Source organism: Scaptodrosophila lebanonensis, unplaced genomic scaffold, assembly GCF_003285725.1.
Source record: "Scaptodrosophila lebanonensis strain 11010-0011.00,11010-0021.00 unplaced genomic scaffold, SlebRS2 tig00000101-arrow-pilon, whole genome shotgun sequence".
NCBI lineage: Eukaryota > Metazoa > Arthropoda > Insecta > Diptera > Drosophilidae > Scaptodrosophila > Scaptodrosophila lebanonensis.
The window spans coordinates 1,087,395-1,102,993 of NW_022060569.1; the positions used below are offsets into that span (position 1 = coordinate 1,087,395).

General features: G+C 43.4%; 1 long non-coding RNA gene across 2 annotated transcripts; it reads right to left on the reverse strand.

Moving 5' to 3' along the window:
- Nucleotides 1–3,109: 3,109 nt before the first annotated feature.
- Nucleotides 3,110–3,559, reverse strand: LOC115628118. 2 transcript variants are annotated; one of them, XR_003995752.1, is made up of 3 exons: nucleotides 3,514–3,559; nucleotides 3,301–3,453; nucleotides 3,110–3,220 (listed from the first exon to the last, which is right to left on the reverse strand). It is a non-coding gene; the product is annotated as an uncharacterized LOC115628118 (long non-coding RNA). The 2 variants fall into 2 exon arrangements; XR_003995751.1 differs by having other exon boundaries at nucleotides 3,152–3,242.
- Nucleotides 3,560–15,599: the final 12,040 nt, after the last annotated feature.

The following is a 15,599-nucleotide window of genomic DNA, read 5'->3' on the forward strand; positions in this document are numbered from 1 at the left end:
CTTGCCATATGTATATCAAATATCAAATAGTTGGGGACATCCCATACACACACTCACACATACATACAACAAGCAACAGTTCGTGTCTATGTGTGCCCATGCATACATACATATGTACAAGCATATGTATGTATGCCTGTATATGTATGTAGCATGTACATACAAAACAACAACAACAACTTCAAGTTGTTGGCTCGCACATCTTTCGTTTTGACCATTTAATGTTAATTGCAAAGGCAAAACGCCAAAAGTTTACAGTTACCGTCGCTAGGCAACGACTGCGTAAGCGATAGTAAAGCAGAAACCGAATAACGGAGCTACGCATATTCTGCTTCGCATTGCGGGAAGATGTATGTATGTATATGATTTGTTCTTATTGATGTCAATAAATAATTAGATTTTATTGTTTAAATATTCTGCTTATTGCATTCAAACTTCGATATTTTGATGGTATCGGTGGCTTCAACTATCGAAAGTTTTACTCTAGCAAATTGAGATGAGAATTGTCAGTGTTTTTTGATCGTGGCTCATCGCTGCACGGCATTGACACGAGTGCCGTGTTTCATATTCCGAGTTTGTGCGTGACCGTATTGACTCAATATGGCACGAAAAGACTCAAATGTGAATTTAAAATTAGGATAAACCCTTATAATTATTCCCCTTTTTTGCACATAGTCTATCTTAAAACGTTGCGTTATCTCTATATATAAAACAGTTTGTCCTGACTAATTGGTGATCAACGCACAGCCCAAACGGTAAAAGATGAAATTTGGACTCAAGTATCCTTTCATAGTATCCATCATAGTGTAGGAGCACACTAAGAAAGGCTTTTGGAAAATTCTAGCTCCAAAGGGGGGAAAACGAGCTTTAAAAAATATTAGTTATAGTGGTTATGTTCGTTTAACGAAATAGTTTGGCAAGAACAAAAATGTAACGGACTACTGAACAATTTTTTGTCAAGAACAGAAAATGTTCATTTAAATACCTTAAATGCCTTCCTACTGGTAACTTATAAGGTGAAAACATATGGGTAGGTTATGCACACACAAAATAAATACAATTGGAAACATTATATTGAGCCGGGTTAAGACGGGCAATACCTGCTAGTATTATATATGAAAAAAAACTACTCAAACCGGATCTACTGCTACGTGTTATGTGCGGCGCGGCAGTATTGGGAAACCACAAATGTCGTCGGACAAAAGGAGTGGCAACTCGCGCGATTGACAGCTGGAGCGGGCCGATAACAAGTACTCGTGCGTGAGGGGTGAGGACCAGTGCTACCAATTAGGAGGGTTGCAAAGTGGGTAAAGTAGCAATTCCTTGGGAATGACAATAAGTAGTTTCCGACAAGGGCAAAGGCACAGTTTTGGCAAGTGACAAAGGGACGTGCACGTGGTAGTTGGAACGCACACAGGGAAAGAAAGAAGAAAAGGAAGCAAAGTGGAAGATTTAGAACGTAGGAATAGCTGGAGGACAAGGAGAGGACGAGGAAGTATATCTTTGGGAACATCTAGGCTGAGGCGATCGGCAACCGAAGCGACGGGGGGCCTGAAAATTGGGCTGTGGGCGGTTTGGTGAACGAGCGTAGCTTGGATGCAGGAGGGCTTCATTGTAGCCACGACAGACGACAGCGCCAACACCGGCCGGCGACGCATCATTCTTCATGAGGCCTCAGCTTTAATTTGATTACAGCCAGCGGTGCTCGTTTGGACTCGGGCTAAGTACCCCTACGACTACCAACTTACATATATCTATACACATATGCATATTCTTTTTAAACACATACACAAAATTTATATACAGCCCACACGCACACATCCGTCATTTTCATAGCCCAATTTAAACACATACACAAAATTTATATACAGCCCACACGCACACATCCGTCATTTTCATAGCCCAATTTAAACACATACACAAAATTTATATACAGCCCACACGCACATAATCCATTTAATATAAAGCCCATAATTATATAAAGCCCACCCCTACATAGTCCATTTATATACAACAAACTCAAATACACTACACCAAAAGAAAAATACACATGTATGCCATAGCCAAAATTCAAAATACACACCCATTCATATACAAGTCACATAACAATACAACACACAAAACAATTAAAAATTTTCTGTTACACACATAGCCCAAACAATCACAACATAATATAAAACATTAAACAGAAACACAACACCAAACAAGTAACCATATTGTAAACAAAAATTCAAATGTATACTTAAGAAAGAAAAACAAAAAAAAAGGTAAAAGAAAATGTATAAAATTTAACATAAGTAAAGGAGTTTGTAATGTGTATTGGAGCGGCGCAGTTTTTTTTTTGTTTATTTCCTGTTAATAATATCCCTCATAACTACATACTCGAGTATAGGTAGAAAGAGGTTACAAATTCAAATAAGTAAAATAGGCACAAATAGCCAACGAACTGCAGCGTCCCAAAATTCAATGGCTTAAGTATTAAAGTTTATTTTTATTGTAATAAAATTTAAAATTTACACATGAATCTGGAGTAGAGTTCATTTATGGGGTGAGATGGGGTGATAAAAGTCCCGGAGCAGGAGAAAAAACCAATCCAAGCATGTTGAAGGGAGCCGGCAACAAAATGCCAAAACCGACTCAAGGTAGGGAGGGCCACGCGGCTACATGACACCAAAGTAGCCACAACTCCACCCAAATTCCACAAGCGTCCCTCAGCCGACAATATGAGTAGGTGTGTTTGAAAAAAAAATATAAATTCATTGTTGGTCTGCCGCACCCCTGTCGCGGTCGAATCTGACCCTGAGCCGATGGCTAGCCGGCGTAACGACAGGGGATGCACTGGCAAAGGCGGACATAACAAGATGGCGCCCAATCTGAAATACACCTGGGTAAGCATTTTGGCAAATGTTGCCTCAGTCTGAAGCGAAGTAAAAGCCAGAGTCTTGTTGTTTGTTTTTTTTGTTGATTTGTTTTCTTTATTTAATGTAGCTTTCAACAACAATAGCTGCTGGCGGCCCCTGAGCCGGCGGGAAACGGTGCAACTGCCAGGTCCGTGGGTGAGCTTCACTAGGGCTCAGCCCATCGTTGCCGCAGTTGCATCTTTCTTACAGCGCGGTGTAGGTGGGTAACCAGCAGAGAAGGTGCAGCGAAGGGGCAGATGTAGCAGGTCCGTGAGGGGTCTTGGTGCCCACTCATTGTTGCCCTACAGGGTGTTCTGAGGCTGAAAAGATCGAGAGGAATGTCTGTTAGGTGTTAAGTAAAGACTAGTCTAGTTGCCTTGTTTTTTTTTGTCTTAGTTACCTTTTTTTTGTGGTTATTTGGTATTTCTTATGTATGGTTGCGTAGTAGGTCCATGTCCAGTCCCAAGCGGAAGGAGCATCGTTGCCCTACGTAGCAGAGCATAGGAGCAGCAATTCGCCATAGCCCGAGCAGGATTTGAGTTTTAGTCGGCGCCTGGAAGAAATTGGGTGGTGTAAAGCGTGCGGTACATATATGTTTGTTTTGGTTGTTTACCTTCTGCAGTGACAGCGTGCCGTGGTGCAGCGTCATACTGAGGATCCCCATCTCACCCTTACATGTCTGGTTATTGAGTCTGTAATTGTGAGAATCTGTTTTTATTGGTCTTATGTCAAATAAGTTGTCAATAGACAGGGAGTCCATTGTGAATGGTCCCGGCCTAGCACAGCTGTTCCTGGGCTGAACCATCGATATTAATAAGTATCGATAGGGGTTTTTTTTTTTGGCACAGGTTAGCGGGTCTGTACATAGGGCGGGAATTTGAAGTTCAACTTATCGTTAGTTTGTTTTTTTTTGGGAGTAATATTTTCGCTTAGGATTATTTTTTTTTTTTGTTTGTTCAGTTTTTTTTTTGGGTGTATTTATTTATTCTTATTTATTTATTCTACTTATTTATTTGCGTGTGGCACTTATATATTTATTTAGTCTAAGTTTTTTTTTGGTTTTGCCGGAGGCGTACAAGTATCGTATATCCACGATTTATTTATTTATTGGACGTTTTTGCGTGTGGAGTATATTTACGTTTTTTGCATTCACTTATTACCATTTTCTTTGTTATTTGTGGTTTTCCTTTTGTATTTGCATATACTGGTATATTTAATTATTTTATGTAGGTAAGCTGGTGTTGCGGGTATATAGTGTGTATATAGCGGTGGGAGTATATTATCCCCGCTGCCCATTTAGAGACACATACGCGTACACCGGTCGGTTTATTTATTCGTTTATTGTTGGGTTTGGATTAACAAGGTACTGAGAAATGAATCTTGACCCGAATGTTACCCGGAAGGTCAGGCGGAGTCAGGAGTTTAGTAGAAATAGGCCATTGGTTCACTTGGACTCTCCTCCTCACGTAGGATTGAGTGAGGCGGGCAAGCCAGCAGAAGCACTCCATGATGACGCATCGCCGCCGAGTGTAAACGAGGCAGCGTTCCGAGGATTTGGGGATGAATTGCCGAACAGTTCCGGAGCAACAGCCGGCGCACGCGCGCATGACTATGGCGGTGAAGAGCAGGGTGGCGGAGCCGAGTCTGCGCTGCCAAGCGAAATTCGGTCAGCGATCAACGTGGCATTAGCACAGGCCCACGAGACGTATCGCGCATCGTTGTCGTCAGAAGTAGAGGCCATTCGAGAGACGATGCAGGCCAGCATGCTGTCGTTCATGCGCGAGATTAATGAGGCAGTGGCAGCGCTGAGGCAGGAGAAAACGCATAGCGCGCCTCCGTCTGTAGCACAGGCGCCGGTGGGCAGGCCAGAGCGAGCTCACGCGCAAATGCAGCGGCCAGCCTTAGGCGGGTACGAGCCGGCAGAGAAAGAAAGAGATTTTGTAAGTAGTAGACCAGCAGCTGCAGCGGCGGCATGGCGAGAGCATAGAAGAGTATATTCAGGCGATGCTGGTGTTGCGTTCTCGGTTGGTGTGTCCATTTTCGGATTATGACCTTATTAAGGTGATAAAGACAAATATTAAAGACACCGTGTCTAGGGTCATCTATCCGATGAATATAACGAATCTGCAGAAGCTGAGAGAGGAGTGCCAAGACGCCGAAAAGATGCTGGCAACGCGTTGGGCGCGGTCCCCAGCTAGCACCAACTACGGGCAGCAGCGAGAGCAGCATCGAGTACACGAGCTGGACGTGGTAGCGGAGAGTCCAGAAGGCAGCCAACTGGAGCATTTGGAGGCGGTATATAGGCCGCATGAAACTGGTGGGAGCCGCTCGACTCTCAAGTGTTGGAATTGTGCCCAACCAGGGCATACATATTTCGATTGCGAGTCCGCGGTGCGCAATATGTTTTGCTTCAAATGCGGACAACCAGGCGTAGTGCTGCCAAGATGTCCGAAATGCCGTCCGGGAAACTCGGAGAGGAGTCCGACGCAGCCGGAGGAGTCGCACTCTCGGTAGACGATAAAACGCGTACCTCCGATGAAACAGTAGTTAGGATAGGAAGTAGTAACGATAAGGATAGTACCGTTAGTCATATTTACTCACAGATGTATAAAGTCAACCAAGCAGTCCCACCGAAGAAAGTATGGTCGCAGCGGAAACCCTTGGAGCAGCGTCAGCGCCACTATGAAGTAGCCAGGAACCGCATATTTGGTAGCCAACACGTACCGGATGCGAGAGGGGCGTCGAAGACATCATTGCGGGCACGTAGGAGACACCGCGAACGCCGACAGAAACGTCAAGCGGAGTGTGCAGCGGTGAATTCTGCATGTCGTGCCGACAGCCGTCCATATGCGACGGTATCGATTGAAGGCAGGGAATTTACCGGTCTGTTGGATACCGGGGCGTCGGTGAGCTTGCTGGGAAGTGGTGCCATAGAGTCGGTCCGAAAACTAGGTTTGGTGGTACGCGAAAACAAATCCGCGGTAAGGACAGCAAGCGGCGCGTCACACTGCATTATTGGCAGCGTGATGGCGCGCGTTAGGTATAACGGAACGGTGTCGGACATGGTATTTCACGTTTGCCTGTCGTTATGCCAACCGCTTTATCTGGGCGTGGATTTTTGGCGCAGGTTCGGTTTGGCTCCGAATGTGATCCCGGCTGGAGACGAAGGACAGCACGTGGCTGAGTTGGACGAGGAGTGTTTAGGGAAGAGTACACCAACGGAGCCGCACGATTTAGAGGCATGGCAACAGGAGGAGTTACAGCGAGCCGTGGCCCAATTCAGATCCTTCGAGGAGCACGGTCTGGGTAAGATGCCAATGGAGCAGCACCACATTCAGTTGACGGAGGGGGCACTGCCAGTGAAAGAGCGTTTTTAACCCGTGTCGCCGGCAGTGCAGACGCTATTGTTTGCAGAAGTCGACGAGATGCTTCGGTTAGGGGTGATCGAGCCAAGTGAGAGTCCATGGAGCAACCGAGTGACTTTGGTGAGGAAGCCTGGAAAGAACCGGTTGTGCTTAGACGCGAGAAAGCTAAATCAGCCCACGGTGAAGGATTACCCATTCCAGGGCATTGAGTCGATTTTGAGCCGAGTGGAGGATACCTTTTTGGCAGATCGAACTGGATCGGGAAAGCCGGCAGTACACCGTGTTTACGGTACCAGGAAGGCCACTGTACCAATTTAAGGCCATGCCGTTTGGGCTGTGCAATGCGGCGCAGCGCCTTTGCCGTGTGATGGATAAGGTGATTCCCCAGCGTTTGAGAAGCCATGTATTTGTCTACCTGGACGACCTCTTCATAATATCCAGAACATTTGAGGATCATTGCAAGGTGCTGTTGGACGTGGCGAGTGCCTTGAGAGTAGCCAACTTGACGATTTCCTTAAAAAAATCCAAGTTCTGCTACAGGTACTTGAAGTATTTGGGGTTTGTGGTTGGCGATGGTGCGTTGCGGACTGACCCGGAGAAAGTCGAGGCGATTCGGGCGATTTCCTTGCCGACCAGCGCGAAGCAGCTCCTCCGATTCTTGGGGACCGCGGGCTGGTATAGGCGTTTCATTCGGAATTTTTCCACGATTTCCGCGCCGTTAACGGACTGCCTGAAAGGGAAAGTTCCAGTTATCGGCCGAAGCGGTTGCGGCATTCCAGGAGTTGAAGGGGCACTCACCTGCGCGCCAGTGTTGGTGCATCCAGACTTTCGGAAGCCGTTCGTGATCCAATGTGACGCGAGCCAAGCGGGCATAGGAGCGGTTTTGTTCCAGCACGATGCAGACGGGGCGGAAAGGCCAATAGCTTTCTTTTCAGCGAAGCTTCGGGGCGCTCAGCTAAACTATAGTGTCACCGAGAAGGAATGCCTGGCTGCGGTAAAAGCGGTCGAAAGATTCCAGCCGTACGTTGAGTTGATGCCGTTCAAGGTGGTGACTGATCACGCTAGCCTGCGGTGGCTGATGTCGTTGAAGGAGTTGGACGGCCGATTAGCGCGGTGGTCGTTGACCCTGCAAAGGTTCGACTTTACTATTGAGCATCGGAAAGGCAAGGATAACATTGTAGCCGATACGCTCCCGCGGCCTTTCGAACTCGAGGAAATTGATTTTTTTGATTTCGAGACCACCGATTTCGAAAGTGCGGAGTATACCGAGCGGCTGAAACAGGTGCAGGAAAACGCGGAGCTATTTCCGGATTTACGCGTGGAGGATGGGCTGTTGTATAAGCGGGCGCAGTTCACGCGGCCCGAGCGAGAGGAATTTTCCTGGAAGCTCTGGGTACCGCGTCCTGTGTCCGCAGCCCTTATACAGCAGGCCCATGAGAGCGACGCGGCTATGCATGGGGGCATGAAGAGGACCATAGAACGGCTCAGGCAGTTTTTTTTCTGGCCCGGGATGGTGGCACAGGTGAGGAGGTACGTTGCCGGCTGTGAAACGTGCAAAGCAACAAAGCACAGCACGCAATTAGCGAGGCCGGTAATGGGCGCCGAAACCGTATCGCTCCGACCAATGCAGAGGCTGTATCTGGATTTTCTGGGGCCGTATCCGAGGTCCAGGAGAGGGAATACCAACATTCTGGTTGTTCTTGACCATCTGTCCAAATTCGTGTGGTTGCGAGCGATGCCAAAAGCAACAGCGGCGGCAGTGGTCCGGTTTCTGCAGGAGGAGGTGTTTTCGGCATTTGGAGTCCCAGAAACCGTCCATACCGACAACGGTAAGCAATTTGTGGCCAGCCAATTTACGGGGTTCCTGCAGGGGCTGAGCATCACCCACATACGCACGGCGAACTATGCCCCACAGGCGAATGCGGCGGAACGCGTGAACCAGACGGTGTTAGCGGCCATCAGGACATATGTACAGGGCGACCACACGAAGTGGGACGAGAAGGTCTCGGACGTGCAGTGTGCAGCACGCAGTGCTATCCATGGCAGCATCGGCACGTCCCCGTATTTCGTTTTGTTTGGGCAGCACATGTTCACCAGCGGGAAGGACTACACGCTAGCACGCAAGTTGGGGGCGCTGGAGGATGCGGAATTGCGCATGTTGCCCAGATCGGATCAGCAGAAGGCAGTGCGGGATGAGGTACAGCAGAGTGTCCACCTGGCGTATGAAAAGGCGAAACGGCAATACGATAAGCGTGCGAGGATGGTAGCGTACGTACCTGGCCAAGAGATTTACAGGCGAAACTTTGTCCTCAGTCGTTTTAAGGACAACGTGAACGCGAAGCTGTGCCACAAGTATGTGAAATGCCGTGTCCGGAGCAGCGTGGGCAACAGCCTGTACGAGTTGGAGGACATGTACGGGCGTCGGTTGGGAGTCTTCCACGCCAAAGATTTAAAGCAGTAGCTAAGGCCCGGCTTTGTTCATCGGTAGACCAAGAGACCCATCTCGGGGTGTGGGCGGTGGCCTACGTTGGGCAGAGAAAGAACCGCGGCGCTTCTCACTCCCGTTTCTTTCGTTTGACACCAGAATAAAACCGGAGTGTGGTGTTATGTGCGGCGCGGCAGTATTGGGAAACCACAAATGTCGTCGGACAAAAGGAGTGGCAACTCGCGCGATTGACAGCTGGAGCGGGCCGATAACAAGTACTCGTGCGTGAGGGGTGAGGACCAGTGCTACCAATTAGGAGGGTTGCAAAGTGGGTAAAGTAGCAATTCCTTGGGAATGACAATAAGTAGTTTCCGACAAGGGCAAAGGCACAGTTTTGGCAAGTGACAAAGGGACGTGCACGTGGTAGTTGGAACGCACACAGGGAAAGAAAGAAGAAAAGGAAGCAAAGTGGAAGATTTAGAACGTAGGAATAGCTGGAGGACAAGGAGAGGACGAGGAAGTATATCTTTGGGAACATCTAGGCTGAGGCGATCGGCAACCGAAGCGACGGGGGGCCTGAAAATTGGGCTGTGGGCGGTTTGGTGAACGAGCGTAGCTTGGATGCAGGAGGGCTTCATTGTAGCCACGACAGACGACAGCGCCAACACCGGCCGGCGACGCATCATTCTTCATGAGGCCTCAGCTTTAATTTGATTACAGCCAGCGGTGCTCGTTTGGACTCGGGCTAAGTACCCCTACGACTACCAACTTACATATATCTATACACATATGCATATTCTTTTTAAACACATACACAAAATTTATATACAGCCCACACGCACACATCCGTCATTTTCATAGCCCAATTTAAACACATACACAAAATTTATATACAGCCCACACGCACACATCCGTCATTTTCATAGCCCAATTTAAACACATACACAAAATTTATATACAGCCCACATGCACATAATCCATTTAATATAAAGCCCATAATTATATAAAGCCCACCCCTACATAGTCCATTTATATACAACAAACTCAAATACACTACACCAAAAGAAAAATACACATGTATGCCATAGCCAAAATTCAAAATACACACCCATTCATATACAAGTCACATAACAATACAACACACAAAACAATTAACAATTTTCTGTTACACACATAGCCCAAACAATCACAACATAATATAAAACATTAAACAGAAACACAACACCAAACAAGTAACCATATTGTAAACAAAAATTCAAATGTATACTTAAGAAAGAAAAACAAAAAAAAAGGTAAAAGAAAATGTATAAAATTTAACATAAGTAAAGGAGTTTGTAATGTGTATTGGAGCGGCGCAGTTTTTTTTTTTGTTTATTTCCTGTTAATAATATCCCTCATAACTACATACTCGAGTATAGGTAGAAAGAGGTTACAAATTCAAATAAGTAAAATAGGCACAAATAGCCAACGAACTGCAGCGTCCCAAAATTCAATGGCTTAAGTATTAAAGTTTATTTTTATTGTAATAAAATTTAAAATTTACACATGAATCTGGAGTAGAGTCCATTTATGGGGTGAGATGGGGTGATAAAAGTCCCGGAGCAGGAGAAAAAACCAAACCAAGCATGTTGAAGGGAGCCGGCAACAAAATGCCAAAACCGACTCAAGGTAGGGAGGGCCACGCGGCTACATGACACCAAAGTAGCCACAACTCCACCCAAATTCCACAGGCGTCCCTCAGCCGACAATATGAGTAGGTGTGTTTGAAAAAAAAATATAAATTCATTGTTGGTCTGCCGCACCCCTGTCGCGGTCGAATCTGACCCTGAGCCGATGGCTAGCCGGCGTAACGACAGGGGATGCACTGGCAAAGGCGGACATAACATACGACACAAAACTGTTCGATTGCAGTTTGCCAACAAGTACAAATTTTGGGATTTAGAGTGGCAAAATATCATTTTTAGTGATGAGAAAAAGTTCAATTTGGATGGTCCTGATGGTTACCGTTACTATTACCGCAATGTGCGAAGACCAAAAAAAGTCCGTGTGTCACGAAACTTCCAAGGAGGGTCGCTCATGATATGGGCAGCGTTTGGGTGCAAAGGAAAGACACCGATGTGTTTTATAACGCATAAAATGAATGCACAAAATTATGTACAGCTGTTGGAGAGTGTTTCAGTGCAATTTGAAGAAAATTATTTCGGTGATTCCTAGATTTTTCAGCAGGATAATGCACCAATTCATACCGCACATCTCACCAGAGCTTTTTTTAGAGACTCACAAATTGCCGTTTTCGAATGGCCAGCACGCAGCCCGAACTTAAATCCAATAGAAAATCTTTGGGGAATCTTATCTCAACGGGTTTATGCCAACGGAAGGCAGGGAATGGGAAAAATTGGACATTCAAATGCTCCAAAACTTGGTCAATTCAATGCCAGGGCGAATAATTAAGGTGTTTAACAACAACGGCTGTTCCATTTGGAATATATTCATAGTTTAAAATTCTTTGTTTTACTCATTTTCAGTTTTAAGATACAAATAATGAAATTGTCCCAGTTAATTATTTCGTTTGAAAATATTTTGTTTAATTTTTTTAATATATTTTCTTAAGTTTTATTTGTTTTATTTTAGTTGAAGTCTATTCATAATTTTATTAAGTTTAAGCAGTAATTTGTTTCATGAAAATAAATTAAACGGTTTAGTTGTTATACTCTAAAACGTAGTGTCCCAGTTAATTATTTCGCGCATCTTATGTATGGTTATACATACATACATACTAGACAGCTGCATGGCTTCATTCATAAGGTACGTTGAAAAGAATGGAATCGAATTGAATTGAGTAAGTGGAACATTGAAAAAGAAATGAATTTGTATGAATATGAATGCGTCTTGTGTCTCATAGCATACGACATTCATTGCAATGAGTTGGAATAAATGAAACGTAAAACGGAATGAAATAATTGACATCTCGGAAAACATTCGAGTTATTCGAGTTACTCTATTCTAGTTATTGTAAAATCTGCTCACTTTGGTCCGATAAAGGCCAAAATTGAGGAATACAAAGCCATTGGATATGCCAGCACCAGTGATATATGGACATATAATTATTTAAAAGCGTCGTATTTTGTATATGTCAATTCATTATATGAAGGAGGGAGTTCCTCTGTTGCAAAAAACAAGCTGCAAAATATATTGCATTCCAGCGAGTAGCGCGGCTTCGGAACGCACAACGCTAGAAATGTAGTAACAGAAAAGCGTTGTTTATTCTATTCCACCAATCCTGACAAAAGTAACCAGATAATGTTTTAAATTCTAATATAAAACATGTAAAAAAGCTAAAGTCGCGTATCCCGACATTGAAATACTCTGTACATATGTGTAGAATAATTATGCGTGCATGTGTGTGTTTTTGTATGCCTCGATAGCCTGAGCAAAGCAAGTAACAACAACAACAGCTGCGGGCACTGCTTGGTCTCATGTACATATATGGCTATAACTTCCTTTTAAATCGGCCTATCATAGTGAAACTTAGTATACGGACATATAATCACTAACAGGGGGTATTTGAAATTTTAGAAATTACAATAAATATGGGAGTTATGAATACACATTTTTTGCGTATTCACATAAGGCATCTTGGACTAAAATTTGGTGTTCCTACGTCTTATAGTCTCCGAGATATGGGCGATTGGAAAATCGGGAAAAACCACCATAGAGGGGAAGGGGGGGATAATCAAAAAATAAAACAAACTTGCACAGCGTACACACATAATTTGGTGTCTCTAGCTCTGTGGCATACCCCTCAAAGTATATATATTCTTGATCAGCATGACGAGACGAGTCGATATAGCCATGTCCGTCTGTCCGTCCGTCTGTATGAACGCAAGGATCTCAGAAAGTATAAGAGCCAAACTTGGTATCCAGATTCCCCTAAGTCCGAGAAAGGACGAGTTTGTGTTTTTTTTTCTGATACACCTCCCCACTCCCCCGCAATTCATGTTTTCCATAACTCATGGAATTTTAAACATAAGTTTGGCAAATACTTCCAGTTAGTGATTATGTATATATATAAGAGATCTTAAAATAAGAATAACTTCCGCAATGCCGTACTCTTGTCTATGCACACGTCTGCTCTCTTCGACGACTCAAACGATACTCCCACTCTCCTCAGAAAGTTATAGCCATAAATAAAACCGCTGCCCATGCGCTGTCTGCAGCTCTGCCCGCAGCTGTTGTTGTTGTTGCTGCTTTGGTTCAAATTTGTGCTGCATACATACACGCATATAAAGACGCAGAAACACTATTCTGATGTAAATTTATTCTATTGAAATTGAGTATTGTGTTAAATATTTTATATTTAATTTCATTAATTAATTAAATGTTTTTAAATATTTTTTTTATTTTCTTTTTTACCGGGTTGCCATTCGAGAACTAAGTCTAAGTCGAGAACTAAGTCTGGGGGTTATTATTTTATTTTTAGTGATAGCAACTGCATTTATAGGATATGTACTTCCCTGAGGTCAAATATCATTCTGAGGAGCAACAGTAATTACTAATTTATTATCTGCAGTTCCATATCTAGGAATTGATCTTGTTCAATGAGTGTGAGGAGGGTTTGCGGTAGATAATGCAACTTTAACACGATTTTTTACATTTCACTTTATTCTTCCATTTATTGTATTATTATTACCATCGGGATGATTGGTCTCATAGAAGTTATAGCCATTAAAATAAAACCATTTAAGTAAATTTCTGTTTGATTAGTAATTGCAGGAGGAGATTTTGATTACGCATAATTTCCTGCATCGTTTGTTGTATTGCTACCATTGTATTTGTCAAAGTTGCCGGAATTGGTGCTATAGGTTTTTGTGTGCCCATATTCATGGCAGCTTGTGCCTCAACGGTGATTTTACGGTGCAGTAGATGTTGCAGCTTGTAAATTTACTTATAGGCATACAGTCAGGTGTCAGTTCTACCTTGAACATTGGTTGGGAATTTTATTTCTATTTATTATGTTCATGGCCATTTTGATTTCAAAGCCAGTCTCGCTGACTGGAACCGTTGGCTCGATTCCTTTGATAACCACTTGTAATCCCTTGCTAGTTTTATGTTGGTAGGTGTAGTAGTTCATCTTTTCTTCGTCGAGGTATTTGGCCACTGATCGATAGTTATTTTCGTTATTGACTTGCATTTTAGTTTCATTTATGCTTCCCCTTTTTATAGATGTAACATAGAGTTTCACAATACCGGGCGCTGAGAGACTGCTGTTGTTGTTCTTGAAGTTGTTGTTGTCGAAGTAAAGAGACACAGTTGTAAGCGAGGGCATTGTACTGGTCGTTGTTGTTATCAGCAATTCATTGGTAAGACTGTAGGGGTCTGGAGACGGGCACTGGGCACTCCATGATTCACTTTGCAATGTGCTGGGTGAGCATATTAACGAAGTGGAGAGAGAGCGTTCTCTTTCCGAATTAGCTTGCAGTAATGCAGTTGTTGTTGGTACCGTTACATCGGGTACGCGTACCCGTTGGCATTACTTTATTTTGTTCACAAAATTTAGTTCGTTTTTATTAGTTCTAATCACAATATATGATAAATGTACATGGGTCACACGAGCATAAGTGGCCATGTATACCCTGAGCGGCTTAATTCGGTTAATTTGGCGTCAATTGTACTATATTTTTAACTCACGGCGGAGCGAAATAACATTCACTTAATAATCCGTTCACTTGGATTTGTTGAAGTTTTTTTTATTAATCATATGCATAAACTTATATTTAAACGCACCGTGCATTATTAAACCAAAATGTTAATTTTTTGGTCTCACTTGGAAAAAGCTGCATACGCCATTGACGGACTATACATACACAGTTAAAGCAGTAAAGAGAAATAGAACAAAACCCATGCATATATAATAAATAGTGTTCTATGGATTTAAATCATAATTGAAATTTTTAAAACGAAAAGCAACAACGGCAACTGCATGTCATTGGCACGCTCTTATTCTTTCGTTCACATTTTTTTATCATCTACGCCTTTTAATTACAAAGGTAAAATGCCAAAAGTTAACAGTTAACGTGGCTAGGCAACGACTAGTAAGCGATAGTAAAAGCCGAATAACTGAGCTACGCATATTTTGCTTCGCATTGTGGGCACATGTATGTATGTATAAACACATGTATATGATTTGCTCCAATTGATCTCAATAAATTATAAGATGTTATTATTTAGATATTCTGTTTATTGCATTCAAACTTCGATGTATCGATATTATCGGTGGATTCAACTATCGACAGTTTTAGTCTAGCAAATTGAGATGGGAATTGTCAGTGCGTTTTGATGGTGGCTTATCGCTGCACGGCATTGACACGAGTGCCGTGTTTCATATTCCGAGTTCGTGCGTGATCGTATTGACTCAATAAGTCACGAAAAGACACAAATACGAATTTAAAATTAGGATATACTTTTATTATTATTCCCCTTTTTTTCACATAGTCTTTTTTAAAACGTTCCGTTTTCTCTATATATATCAAACAGTTTGTTTGGTGATCAACGCACAGCCCAAACGGTAAAAGCTAAAAATCTGAAATTTGCACTCAAGTATCCTTCATAGTATCCATCATAGAATGAAAGGCTTTTAGAAAATACGTGCTCCAAAGGGCGGAAAATGAGCTTTAAAAACAAGTAAAAAAGCTAAAGTCGGGTGTCCCGACTTTGAAATACTCTGTACATATGTTTACAATAACCATAGAAAATAAAAAAAAAACGAATAAAAAAAAAATTGGATCGATTTTACCTCTCTCGGTATTCGAACTCACGTAAAGGGTGTATAATTGCACATTTACATAGCAATTGCGTCTGTGTGAGTGTATGTATGCCTATGCGCATCTATTCGTGTCTGTGTAAGCATTT